At 36.4% G+C, this 14,781-nt stretch overlaps 1 long non-coding RNA gene across 1 annotated transcript in view; it reads left to right on the forward strand.

Moving 5' to 3' along the window:
- Positions 1-3,148: 3,148 nt before the first annotated feature.
- Positions 3,149-14,781, forward strand: part of LOC116567018 — a 101,550-nt gene continuing 89,917 nt past the window's right edge. Inside the window, exon 1 of the long non-coding RNA XR_004276077.1 lies at positions 3,149-3,279. This is a non-coding gene — a long non-coding RNA (uncharacterized LOC116567018). The remainder of the gene's footprint in view (positions 3,280-14,781) is intronic.

Here is a 14,781-nt window from a genome sequence, read left to right on the forward strand (position 1 = left end):
TATAAATGGGGAGAGATAGGTGAAAGTTTATTCATTAAACTAAGGAGAACAGAAGGAATCAAAAAGCGAGAGGAGATAGGATTTATAGATGTAGACAGAGAAAAGGCTATGAAAGAGATTAAAGCACTGGTGGAATCATCCAGTAAGCATTCAGGATTATAGTCAAGTAGTTCTCTGACCTACCTAATAGGATGTTGTGAAGATGTAGTGGAGTAAACCACAGAGTTTCTCAGAGGGAGGCTGCACTGTAGATAAGAAAGTCCCATTATTCCATATTATTATTTTCCTTTCATGTTGGGCGGATGTACAAGTGACAGTTGGAGTTTCCTTTCAGCCAAATAGCTCCCATATGCTACATAATGCTGCTGCTGATTAAAATCCTATGGAAGATTCAGGCTGTATCTGGAACAATAGCAGTCTGAATTCGATTTATCAGTCTTCTGGGGAAGCAAAGATAATCAAATTTCCCCCTTCAGCAACTTTGGGGCCAAGCCATTTGCTGAGATGACAATGGATATGAGTCGAACGCTTTCAGTTTGTACACCTGCTGCCTGTTAATCACAAATTTCTGACATTTTTTTCTTTGCCTATTCTCATATTATGGGCTTTATCATTTGAAGGCAAGGTCCCTTCTGTAAAAACTAGTTACAGAGACATGCATGAAAAATTAGGGAGATCACTAGGGAGACAAAGTTATAGGTGATGTGAGGAAAAACACAATCTTTAGTCAGAGAAATTTAAGTTCCAGTATGATTTTTAATTTATTAGTATGTGACCTGAACAAGTGATTCAAGCCATCTGAACTTTGGTTTCCTTACCTGTAAGATGGGGATAATGATATGTTTACCAAAGGATTGCCTTGTACATTAAATTACATACATAGTTTTGCTGTGCATTCTGGAAAAATCCAGGTAGTGAGAACTGAGAAAAAACTCTTATCATGAATACTCCATTGAAATTCCTGCACAAAGACACTTGGCCAAACTTCAACATGGCTTCTAGCAGCCTAAGGCCCTGTGTCACTGGGACAACCATGCCCCTTTAGGAATTTCTGCCTGGAAAAACTCAGGGCTTAGAATTTATTTTTTATTCTAGGTGACACCTGATCTTGCTTTCTTACAGCATTTACTTTAAAAAAAATGTCTTATAATTGTGAATCCTTTCTTTGACCTATTTTGAGATGTATATGTATCTCCTACAACTCAGAAGTATCTTTCTTAAGAACTTGCAAGCCATTCCTGTGAAATGTAATCATCAGGAAGAAGAGGGGCTTGTTCCCCCAGTCTTTATAGAGGAATAGAATTCTAACTTTAGTAATTGTCAGGTAGCAGAGACAACTGTCTGGCCTAATCACATTTGCAATGGCCAGTCCTTTTCATTTTGAAATGAAAATGACCACTTGGTCTCCTTCCCTACACCCTTATTCTCCCTTTAAAATGCCCAGTCTGTTAAGCATCCAGCTCTTGATTTTGGCTAAGGTTGTGATCTCAGGGTCATGAGATTGAGCTCTGCATTGGGCTCTGCACTGAACTTTGAGTCTGCTTGAGATTCTTTCTCCCTCTCTCTTTGTCCCTCCCCCTGCTCAAGCTCTCTCTTTCTCTCTAAATAAATTTAAGAAGATCTTTTAAAAAAAGGTTGGTTTTTTTTTTTTCCCTTAAAATGCGTGGTCCTACTGAATGGAAGAGGCTATTTGCAAATGATATATCCAATAATATGTTAATATCCAAAACTCATATAACTCAGCATCAAAAATACAAACATCCAGTTATAAAGTGGGCAGAGGAACTGACACATGAAAAGATGATCAGCATCACTATTTATCAGGGAAATGTAAATCAAAGCTATAATGAGATATTGCCTCACATTAGTCAGAATGGCTAGTAATCAAAAGACAAGCAATAATAAGTATTGGTGAGAATGTGGAGAAAAGGAAACCCTCATGCACTGCTGGTAGGAAGGTACATTGATGCAGTCAATATAGAAAACATTATGGAGCTTCTACAAAAAAATAAAAATGGAAATACCATAAAATCTAGAGAATATTATGCTAAGTGAAGTCAGTCAGGCAGAAAAAGACAAATACCATGTAATTTCACTTATATGTGGAATCTTAAAAAGAAAAAAGAATACAAACACACACACACACACACACACACACACACACACACACCAGAAACAAACTAATTACCACAGGAAACAAACTGCATCAGAGAGGAGTGGGTGGGTAGATGAACAAAATAGGTGGAGGTGATTAAGAGGTAAAAACTTCCAGTTATAAAATAAGTCACAAGGATGAAAAGTAGTACAGCATGGGGAATACAGTCAATAATATTGTAATAACTTTGTATGGTGACTACATTTATTGTGGTATGCATTCTATAATGTATAGAATTGTCAAATCACTCTTGTACATAGGAAACTAATACATCATATGTCAACTCTACTTCAATTAAGAAAAATTCTCAGTCACCTCTACAAATCAGACTGGAGCTCAGCTCTTTCCCCTACTGTCAATTTTTACTGAACAAAATCTCTTTTCATTGCTTTAACTAATGTCTGACTTTGTTTATCTCTGATAGTTGAAGCTGGCTTTGTGGTGACATCTACCAAACCTCTGCCCTCTGATCTCTTTTCAGGTGTGTGTGTGTGTGTGTGTGTGTGTGTGTGTGTTCTCAAGGAGAGGCTTTCCTTGTCAGGAAAGGTCATGGGAAGAAATTGGGAATATGTGAGAAGGTTGTTGTCTGTTTCCTGATCTGATTCTGGGAAACAGGCCTGAGGGCTGGTTTCTGCACATAAATTTTTCAAAGGTCAGAAATATAAATTAAGCTTTCATTATTTTTCATTATTTTTCATTTTAGCTTAAACCAAAATGGAATTTAAGGTGGACCCAATCTTAGGCAAGGCTAGATACAGAGATTTAAAGGATGAAATTAGGACTCTATTTCTCTCTAGATCATGCTGTCTAATAAAATGCTTTGTCTAATACAATAGTTCATGTGACTATTGAGCACTTGAAGTGTGGCTAATGACAACTAAGGAAATGAATACTTGAATGAATTCAAGTATAAAAAGCCACATATATCCAGTGGCTAATTAGATGGCACAACTCTAAATCATGCCTTTTGTTGGCTTTATTCTCAGACTGTCTTTATATGGTCTTCAGGTTGGCCCCTGGAAGTTCCATACTTAACTGGTCATTAAATATGATGATGTCACAGAAATGTAGAAACCATCCTGTCTTCAACAACCTCATCAACTTCTGAGAAGGAAGTTGCTTAGGTAGGTTATGTTGTGCAAGACGACGGATGCTTCCATGGTCCAGCCTGAGTCACAACCCTGCTGTGCGTCATTACATTCACTGGCTTTCCAGAATTGCTTTGAGTTCAGGTGGGGTGGTTATCAAATGATGGCTAAAGCACTTTGTGATACAGGGAAAAAGTAGTAACATCTTGTGGGCTTGGTGACAAAGTGCCTCACAGAGTTAAGTTCTGGAACATGATCATAGAGAGGATTTGGCATCTAAAGCCCTGGTCAGGCAGCATTAGAAACTCATACAGTTTATAGAGCAGTGTCCTCAAAATAATAGCAGTAGCAACAATATCCAAGGCACATTCAAGAAACCTCATGTGCAGAGAGCAATAAAAAGAGCAGGAGAGTGAAGGAAAATAAAAACATGGTGGATGCCATACGGTTCCTCTGACTGGTACTTTGCTTCACGAGTGCATGATAAACACTACAAGAACTTTCAGAGTACTGGGGAGGTTTTGGTAGGGAGCTGGAATATCTGTGAGTAAAGGTGGGAGATAATATAGGAAATAAAACTTTACTATTAACATGACAATAGCTGAGTTAAAAAGTCAGTAAAGCTGTGACATTTGTATTACATGTTAAAACACTTAGAATTATTAGGTGCTTGAATTTTAAGACCTGCAATTACCAGTGTGTTTGCACGCGTGCGCGCGCGCGCACACACACACACACACACACACACACATCCCACATTCAGTCCTTGAGCTTTCTGTGCTTTATTGATGTTGGAGGAATAAAGGGACATGTTAGAATTAACTTCTGGATTTAGCATATCTTTTATAACTATGAGGGCTTATTTTCTGAAACCCTAAGTGTTAGGGTTTAGTGTTAGAAAAGTGTTAGAAAAATTCATTGTTGAGAATGTCGGAAGTAAATCCATAGACCAGGGCTAACACTCAGCCATTCTACAACAGTATAGCCATCTTAGTGTTAAAATATAAAAATGATTTTGGACAGGTTTTATATAGCAGCTTCCTTGAGTCCCCCTCAAGTTTTCTTCTGCTCCTTATTGCTTCAGCCACTCTTCCTCTTGCCACAATCCAGCAACTGAAGGGTTAATTTTCAGCACAGGCAGGGGCTTCTAGCATCAAGATACTATTCTAAATCAGCTGATGTTTGGATTAGTCAGCGCTCTTGCCAATCATTTTCTCTAAAATCTGAATTGCTAAGCACCTTCCCAAGGAAATTCAAGATGATCAGTTCATGCTTTACCAGCCTTGTATTTTGCCTGTGTCTACTCATCCACCTAAATTTTTACTGATTTGCTGATTACATAACTTTTACATCCTCTTGTGATCACAAAGAAAATAATGGAATGTTTAAGACATATTTCCTTATTTAGGGAAACCACAAAGTCTTTGCTTTATAACAGATGAATATAGTAAAACGAAGGAGTTAAAATTTGATGTAGTGATGCCGCCCACAGTGAAAATTTGAGAAAATCGTGCAAGTCTGATGGAAGACCATCTTACCTAAAGAAAGCTGCTGTTACTATCTGTAAGTTAGAGAGTCATGATTAGAACTTTATGGATAGATAGGAGATACCATTAGCTGGGACAAAAACTATGATCAAAAAGCTTTATCATTTCCAATTTCATGGCCTGAAGTCCTTACCTTACTGTTAAACATGGGGGTCACAGGTAAAGAAATTCATGGTGTGATTGGCTGAAGATGCTCATATTCTCTGTGAAGAACTTGTATGTTTATGGTTTCGCCTTCCTTCAGGGAGTGGTAACTGCTTTCCTACAAAATATCTACGATGTTATCTTGATGGTATATAGCAGTATCTTGTCAAATACCCACACACACATGCACACAGCACACACGTGCCTGTGGACACACATAATTTTAGTTATTGAGGTACATAGTTTTGCTTACTTAGGTCACGGTTAAGCTGTTTATGGAGATTTTTGTGGGGCCGAGTGATTAAAAGGTTTGGAAAAAGTTGTGGCCTTAATTCAAAACAGATTGGATCTATAATTCTGAAGATAAAACTGTGGCTGTTAATAAGTCTGAACCCTTGAGAGAACCAGAGAATGTTTCAGCATTAGGCCCCTGGTAATAAGAATACATTGTTTTGCAGTGTTTTGATGGTTTAGATTTTTGACAGCTTCTGTAGCATAAGTCTCCACTCTGTTGCCAGCTGATAGACACATCATGCTGGAGATAATCAGTGGATTCGAATAGGTCCTTCACTTCTTTCCTTTAGACCATCTTTTCTCTTTCTTCAGATTTATGTCAAAACCTGGAGAGGTGACTCTTGTCTCTCTATCTCATTACCCTGAAACTGTGAAAAAAGTGTTAAGTTTGTGAATTCCAAATGTGAACATCTCAGAGGTCAGACTTCCCTAACTCACAGTCATATCACAGGACAGTAACACAGGGGCCAGCAATTTAAATCTATATTGCTTAAATTTGTTTATGAAGGAAAATTATGGCAACTGGTGTGATTGCTGGAAATCCAACCTCAGCATTTGAGAGCAAACTCATTTTGAGTAAGATATTTAAAGAAGAAGGAAGTGCCATATGTCATCAGCTGGCATAATTTAACTTGCAAATCACATGTTGGCAAGAGGTAGCTGGCAGCAGATGGCTGAACTCTACTGTGTTTCAGACCCCAGACCTATCCTTTCCCATTTTGTGATGGAAACCTAATTAAATGTCTTTTTATCACCATCAGATTAATTATAAACGTCTTTTTATCTGGTAGGACCTGACCTGTGTTTAACAAGCTTTACCCCTAGTGCTTTATTTTTCAAGATTTTCAAGAATTTTTTTTTTCCAAGCTGATAGATACAAACTAAACACAACTAATCTTTATATCTTAAATCCCATGAGCTACTACTTAGGCCAAATATGAGTCATCTATTTACTATTTAGAACATAAACTGCTATTAACTTAAGAGTACTTGCTAATTGAATTTTAGTACTTTTTAGTTAATTCAGTGAAAATTACTGGAATACAACTTTCTTTGAAATAATCCTCCACTTTCTGAAAATTTGCATTATGCCACTTTGCTTTTTACAAAAGACTTACATTTGTACCTTTTCTTACTAATTGAAAGAAATCTCAAAATGATTTTTATTTTTACAAAAAAAAAATTAAAAAGGCATTTGGCATTTGTTTTGCAATGAGCCAAACCATTACAGAGGCATCACATACTCCCAAGTGGTGACAGTGTCACCACCAAGCTTCTTCCCCAGGAACTATACTCAGCATCCTGTATCAGCCCACTGTATCTTTGATATGTGGCTGTAAGCATTTGTGCTTTATTTATTTTGTGCATCCATTAGCAAGATGTGCCCTAAGGTATCAGAGAAGCCTAAGAGAGGTTATTTTTGGGGTCTGAGAATACTAAAAAACTTTTCCGTATAAATTAATTGCTTCTTCACTTTATACCATTTTGGCTTATGAAAGGTTTCAGAAACACTCTACTTTTGGATAATGGGGGAAACCTATGTTATGTTTGTAGGCATGTTTGGCAAGTGTTTACTGTCTGGTATTCTCTGGGTTTAGATCTGTAGTTTTTTGTAATGTATCGATTTTTAAAAATTATTGGTCATTATGTATTTAAGTATTTCTTCCTTCTCTCTTCTCTTTATGATTCCAGTTCCATTCATTTTAGACCATTCAATATTGTCCCTCAGCTTTTGGATGAACTATTATTTTGTTTGTTTCATACTTGTCAGTTGGAAGATTTTTCTTGACCTATCTCCAAGTTTACTGTTTCTTTTCTTTAGTGTGTTGATTGTACTAAAGAATTCACAAAGTGATTCTTATCTTCTGTAATCATGCTGTTTCTTTCATTTCCATTTAGTTATTTCTCATAGTTTACATATCACTTGAAATGCCCTATCTATTCATGCATATTGTCTCTTTTCTTTCAGAATCTGTGTAATGATATCTGCAGTAATTTTGAATTGTCTGAAAATTCCAATATGTGGATAATATTTGAATCTGGTTCTGTTTATTGTTTTGTCTCTTGACAGTGTGTCATTATGTGTGTGTGTGTGTGTGTGTGTGTGTGTGTGTGTGTTGTAATTGCTTATTTGTGTATGCTGCATTTTAGTTGAAAGCTGGTTATCTTGTATAGAACAGTAGAGACAAGTGTAAATAGTATTTATGCCTGGAGATAGGCATGCCTTTTCTCTTTCTATTGTGAGAGTTTGTGTCAGTCTAGCTGAGAATTGAGCTGAGTTTATTTTTTGTTATTTTAGTTTCTATGGTTACTCTCAGGGCACCACAACCTTCAAGTTTCTCTTGTCTTAACTTGTACTTAATGTAAGGAATACTTTTTCAGAGTATTTTTCTCAGTGTCTCCTCACCCTTTAGGTCTCTCCCTTGTGCCTGAGAAAAGATCTCTTTCTTTTTTATGTCCTTCTCCCAGCATTACACATCTGAGAAACGCTATTGGTCACTAGCTAGCCTGATAGAGAAAGGTGGAAGAAGAAAAGGAGAGTCATTCTCTGTTATTCTGGTTCAGTCTTCTTCTGAGGCAGCAGTGTACTTATGATCTTGGGAATGGAGGTTTTTTGTTTTTGTTTTTGTTTTTTTAATGGTCAGACCCTCCCACAAAGGTAGGAGATCTCTAAGTGATCTGAGCTTGGGGTATTTTCCTGTTCCTCCCCCAAGGGCAGAAGGTATTTTCCTTCATTTACTTACTTGTTTCCTTCATTTACTTGCAATGAACATTCACCTCTGGCTTGAGACTGACAGTATTTGTTCCTCTTCTAACAGCAGCTAAGCTTTTGCTCCATAGAGAAGGTAGGGAAGAAGGTTCTATGTGAAGTTTTATCTTTTCCACAACAGCTATTGCTCCCCTTTCCCATACCTATACCAAGATAGAAACTTTCTCCCATGCTCCTAATCTCACTTCTAAGTACATGGTGAGGTCTTTGGAGATGATATACGTATGTGCAATTTTTCTTTGTAACTATAGCTCCCAGGGATTCTTTATACTCACGTTAGTTCAAAGTAGCCCTTGAACAATTTGTCAGAGATTTTAGTTGAATTTTTTTGAACAGCTTATACAGGGTCCAATGTTTATCCCAGGAAAACAAATGTTCATGTTCTCTTTCTCCTTTCAGGAGAATGTTTTTTATTAGATTTTGGGTTAGTTGATTGCTGTACTACTTCAGCTCTCTGATAAATCCAAATGAAAATGTAAATTTGGAGACTTCTCTTTCTTTTATTATAAAGGTAGCAATGATGCTCTTTCCAGGTTTCTACATTCTAAGTAGAAATCAGAAGATCACTCTCTTGTTTTTTTTTTTTTAATTTTTTAAAAAAGATTTTTATTTATTTATGTGACAGAGAGAGGGATAGAGAGAGAGAGCACAAGCAGGGGGAATTTCAGAGGGAGAGGGAGAATCAGACTCCCTGCTGAATGGGGAGCCTGACGTGGGGCCCAATCCCAGGACCCTGGGATCATGACCTAAGCCGAAGGCAGATGCTTAACTGACTGAGTCACCCAGGCACCCTCTCTCTTCTTTTAGCCACTAGAATATACAGTTCCTTTGTATACTGGGGAAAAAATAGTCATTCATTTCTAACTACCTTTTATAGCATTAGCTTAAAATTTATACATTATTATAAGAAATAATCTAATAATGACAAAATTATTTGTTGGAAATAACCTAATACTCCTAGGAATGTTGAGCACATACCTCTGGATTTATTTTGTCAAAATACTTTGGTCCATTGACATATAGGGCTTCTATTGTATCATCTACAAACAGATGGCATGGAAGTACTAGTTCTCTCATAAACTCATGGAGTGATGAGCAAGTTAATGAAACACTTGTCCTTCTTTCTGTCATTAATTACACCACCATATGATAAAAGGCTTTACAATTAAACTTTATAAGGTTCTATTTTCCCTGGCAATAAGAGGTTTCCCCGCTTTCTAAAAGTAGAGCATTCCTATTAAATCTTTTGTAAGCTGAAATCGTGTAAAAGGAAGAAGCAATTACTAATAATTTATATGGAAAAAATGTTAGCATTCCCAGTACCCCAAAATGACCTCTCAGCCTTTTCTGATACTTTAGGACACATCTTGCTAATGGATGCACAAAATAGAGATAAAGCACAGATGCTTACAGACACAATTCAAAACTATGGCAGCTTAATGCTGAGATGCTGAGTGTATTTAATTATTTATAATTAATGTTAATTAATGTTTATAATTAACCTAACACTGGAGAAGGAGCTTGGTGGTCCCAGTACATTTTGCTTCTATAAGGGCTTGTTACAAAACAAAGATTGGTTGCTATTTTAGTCTTTTCTTCTTCTTCTTTTTTTAATAAAAGCAAAAACCCTCTTGGGATTTCTCCCAGTTAGCAAAAACAGGTACAAATGAAGGTCTTTTGTAATAGCAAAAGTTTGAGAACCCAGAAATGGACCCACAACTTTTTGGAGGTTTACCTGACAAAGCAGGGAAGAATATCCAATGGAAAAAAGACAGTCTCTTCAACAAATGGTGTTGGGAAAACTGAACAGCAACATGCAGAAGAATGAAATTGGATCACTTTTTTACACCATATACAAAAAAGAAATTCAAAATGGATGAAACATCTAAATGTGAGACAGGAAGCCATCAAAATCCGAGAGGAAAACACAGGACCTCTTTGACCTTGGCTATAGCAACTTCTTGCTGGACACATCACTGGAGGCAAGGGAAACAAATATAAAAATGGATTTGAGACTTAAAGATCAAAAGCTTTTGCACTGCAAAGGAAACAAACAAAACTAAAAGCCTACAGAATGGGAGTAAATATTTGGAAATGACATATCAAATAAAGGACTAACATCCCGAATCTATAAAGAACTTAAAAAATGCAAAACCCAAAAAGAAAATAATCTGGTTAAGAAATGGGCAGAAGACATGAACAGATATTTCTCTGAAGAAGACATAGCGACTGGCTAACAGACACATGGAAAGATGCTCAACATCACTCAGCATCAGGGAAATACAAATCAAAACCGCAATGGGATACCACCTCACACCAGTCAGAATGGCTAAAATTAACAACTCAGGAAACAACAGGGGAACCCTCTTATACTGTTGGTGGGAATGCAAACTTGCCAGCCACTCTGGAAAATAGTTGAAAGTTCCTCAAAAAGTTAAAAAAAAGTTAAAAATAGAACTACCCAGTGATTGCACTACTAGGTATTTATCCAAAAGATATAAAAATACTGATTTGAAGGGGCACATGCAACCCCTCACCCCCAAAGTTTATAGCAACATTATCAACAATAGCCAAACTATGGAGAGAGCCCAAATGTCCATTGACTAATGAACCAATGAAAGAAGATGTATGTGTGTGTATGTATACACACACACACACACACACACACACACGTATATATCTATCTATATCTATATCTATATCTATATCTATATCTATATCTATAGGGGAATATTATTCAGCCATCAAAAGGAATGAAATTTTTTTTAAAAAATTAACATATAATGTATTATTAGCCCCAGGGGTACAGGTCTTTGAATTGCCAGGTTTACACACTTCACAGCACTCACCATAGCACATACTTTCCCCAGTGTCCATAACCTAACTACTCTCTCCCTGCGCTCAGTTTATTTTGTGAGATTGAGAGTCTCTTATGGTTTGTCTCTCTCCATATCCCATCTTGTTTTACTTATTCTTTAAAAAGAATGAAATCTTATTTGCAATGATTAGATGGGGCTAGAGTATATTATGCTAAGTGAAATAAACTAGTCAGAGAAAGGCAAATACTTTATGATCTCACTCTTATGTGGAATTTAAGAAAGAAAACAAAATCATATATTGGAAGGGTAAAAAGAAAAGGAGGAGAGAGGGGAAACAAACCATAAGAGACTCTAAACTATAGAGGGGATAAAAGGGGTCGCTAGAGGAATGGTGGGTGGGAGGATGGGCTAAATGGGTGATGGGTATTAAGGAGGGCACTTGTGGTGATGAGCACCAGGTGTCACATGTAGGTTATTAATCACTAAATCCTATTCCTGAAACCAATACTACACTGTATGTTAACCAACAAATTTAAATAGAAACTTGGAAAAAAAGAAGAATTCAGTGTTCATAAGTTCAACAGCTTACATAAAACGGACACATTCCTTAAGTGATACAAACTGCCAGTGGTCACTCAAGAAAAATAAATAACCTGAATGGATCTGTAGATCTTTGTAGCTTTCTCTCCATACATAGCATACATGTGTATCTTTTAAACAACCTGCTTTTGCAGGAAAATACTTTTTTCTTTTCCGTAACTATTTATTATAAAAGCATTTTTGATGACAAAACAAAGACAGTTTCTCTGCTTATAAGACATGCAGAGTACAAGAGGCCCATGGAGAATTTTCTCCTAATAGGATAAAGATGACTCAAGGATGGTTGAAGTTTTTTAGATTCTGGTTCTCCTTATATCTTTTGTGTCATTCTACAGAAGTTCCAAATGAAAAACTGAGGGCCTGGGAATTTTCTGTGTCCTTTTTTTGTTGGATGGTCTTGAACAACAGTTTCTGTCTCTTTAGCAGTGGAGACTGCAGAGAAAAATGTATTCTACCTTTCAGTTATTTTCTATTTATCTTGAATACCTTGTCTTATGTATCTTAATGAAATATATCAAAGTGAAAACCTGAAGCATCTCACAGAATTTTCTGGGCCTCCCTTCTCTCAAGTTAAGTCCTAGATACAGTAGCAGTTCCAATTATTTTTGGGTGTCTTCTGCCCTATGAGGTTTTCCTCTCTTGGCTTCTCTGCGCCTTAACAGAAGTCATGAGACTCCTGGATCAGAGATAAAAGATAGTTTCTTACAGTGATATCAGTAGGCAGTGTGTCATAGCATATTTTTCTAATTTCAGTTCTTCTGACCCTGTCACCCAGAGTTCAACACAAAGAGGGCCAGTTGGCACCTGCACATGCAGCAGTGTGTGTAATTCCCTGGCTTAATTCTTAGCATTTAGCCTCACTCCATAAAACTGCCCTAAGAGGAAAAAAAGGGGCAGAGTGTCTGCTCACTTCTCTATGGTTCCAGTGTCTCTGTGATCTTGGCTCCTCAAGTTCTAGTAGCTTCGGCCAGTTTATAATGCTTTTAATCATAAGGTTCTTTCTTTTCTTTTCCCTCCCTTCCATCCTTCCTTCCTTTCCTTCCTCCCTCCCTCCCTTTCTTCTTCTTCCTTCCCCCTCCCCCCTCTTCCCCCTCCCCCTTTTCCTCTTTCTTCCCTCCTCCTCCTCCTCCTCCTCTTCTTCTTTTAAATCTGGCTCTTCTACATTTTTTCTAGAGGAGTATTGGTTTCTGAAATAATTCCCCCTTTGCTGCTTGCAAGATTCTGTAATTTAGTCATACTTCAAATTATATCACATAGTAGTTTCTTATTTATTTCTTTAGGAATGTAAGTGCTGGAAAATCAGGTTACTTTGGCATATTCTCTGTTGGATCCCCAGTGCCTTGAAAAGCATATAACAACTGGTTAACATTTAATAATATTGAATAAATAGGCAGCTGGATCCATTGAAATGAAAAACAATAAAACCACAATTTAAAAAATTGACATCTAGATGCTTACCGATGTATATCTAGTAGTTTCTACTACTTATATCTCTGTTGATATATATTTTCTCAGTAAAAATAGTTCATATTTCCATAATAGTTTATAGTTTTAGCACATGGGTTTATTAGTACACAGATATGTCTTTAGTTCTAATTAGGAGGAGCTGCATAAGGGCTCTGTAAGTTTAAAAATAGTTATTTTTTCTCTATGACCTAAAAGAAGGTGTAAATGAATAGAGGTTTTTTTTATGTACATGTCCTATTTCTTCCTCTCCTTGTAGAATACTTTCAACACTCTTCAGCTTCATGCTTGCTCCCTTCTAACTTTGATCAAAAGCTGTATTCATTTTGGACCCAGTTAAAAAGTAACTTTTCATAAGGTCTATGGCATTTTTCTGGTGATTCAGTTACTATCATCTCCATCTCCCACAGTTCTGTGTGGGTTCTTCTGTTATAGTCCCTATTACATTCTCTTTAGTTAATTGCTTGCATGTTTGGTTTCCTACCCGATTACTGAATTTTGTAGGATTTTTTGTTTTTAATAAAATATCTTTGGGTCCCTTAGTACCTAACACATCGACACTCGAAATATCTTAGAAAATGTTGATTTGGATGCTTTAGTAAGCTAAGAAGGTTATCAATCTCAGGATTATGTGCATTTTTTAAAGACAATAACAAAATCAAACTAATTTTGGAATTTTGGCGAGCAATCAATTGTGTATAGAAGCTGTGGGAGAAGAGGAGGCTTTCTGAGAACCAGTGGACTCCAATATTCTGTTTATTCCTGAACTTGCATACTTAAAATCTTCTTTCATAACTAATATCCTTGGAATCAGCCTTAACTTTTAGGGAGGGTGTATGGGCTGTCATCTAGCTGGTGTGATTTTAAGAGAACCAGCAAGATTTTCCCCTAACTCCTCTGTTTGTGTTTGAAATTCCACGTATAGTGATCTTTTGCCTTGTTTTAGGTTTGCAATCATCCTGTAGAGCAATCTTAAACAAAAATGTTTATATTTAGGATATATATCAGTTTACTAACCCACATAATGTCTGTTTGTGATAAAAGATCTGGTCAGGTGAAATGATGCATGCCTGAAGAGGGGTATGGGCAGCAAAAAGGCCGAGCAGATATAGTAAGGGTAACAAAAGGGGAAACTAAAGACCAATGGAGAACTATTGACACCTTGTCAAAGTTTAATCTTCTCTTGAGATTCTATTTTTATATTGTATCCTCTTAATCTGCCACAATAGAACAAATGAAAAGCTAATGCATATAATGCTCTAAACATCTCAAATGTTTATTTAGTGGAATATTGTGTTATGGCTCACATGTAGAAAAAGTTAGGGTTTTGTAAAGCTTGTGAAGGCCATTTAGTATGAGAATAAATTTACAGAGAAATGAAATGTTTTCTGATTTAACTACTCAAATCACATACAGTATTTTATCTTACTTTGCTCTTATTATTACCAAATTTAATTATAACAGTTTAATGTAAATAATTTAATTATCTACACATTTTGGTTTGCTTATCCATACGTTGATAGCAGTTTAAGTATCTTGGGCTGTCATTTGGCAATGATGTGGCTCTATACTTGAAAAAGAATATGCTTTTGTAAACTGGCTGCTTTGTCTATCACTGGCAATACTTAGAGGCTATAGATAAATGTAAAAGGATGGTGATGTTAGGGTTATTTAAGTTGGCTACAACCATTAATATCTACAAGCCTTTCTCTACACATACCTATAAGACAGACCCATGTGTTCCATATGTATGACATAATTAAATAAGCATTATTTTTGTGAGAAAAAAAAATCTGTATTTTTGCACTAAAGTTTATTTACATAATGAGATGTCAGCTCACACTGTTAGGATGGCTATTTTTTATTTATTTTTTTAAAAGATAGCAAGTGTTAGTGAGGT

The sequence above is a fragment of the Mustela erminea genome, chromosome 1, assembly GCF_009829155.1.
Source record: "Mustela erminea isolate mMusErm1 chromosome 1, mMusErm1.Pri, whole genome shotgun sequence".
NCBI lineage: Eukaryota > Metazoa > Chordata > Mammalia > Carnivora > Mustelidae > Mustela > Mustela erminea.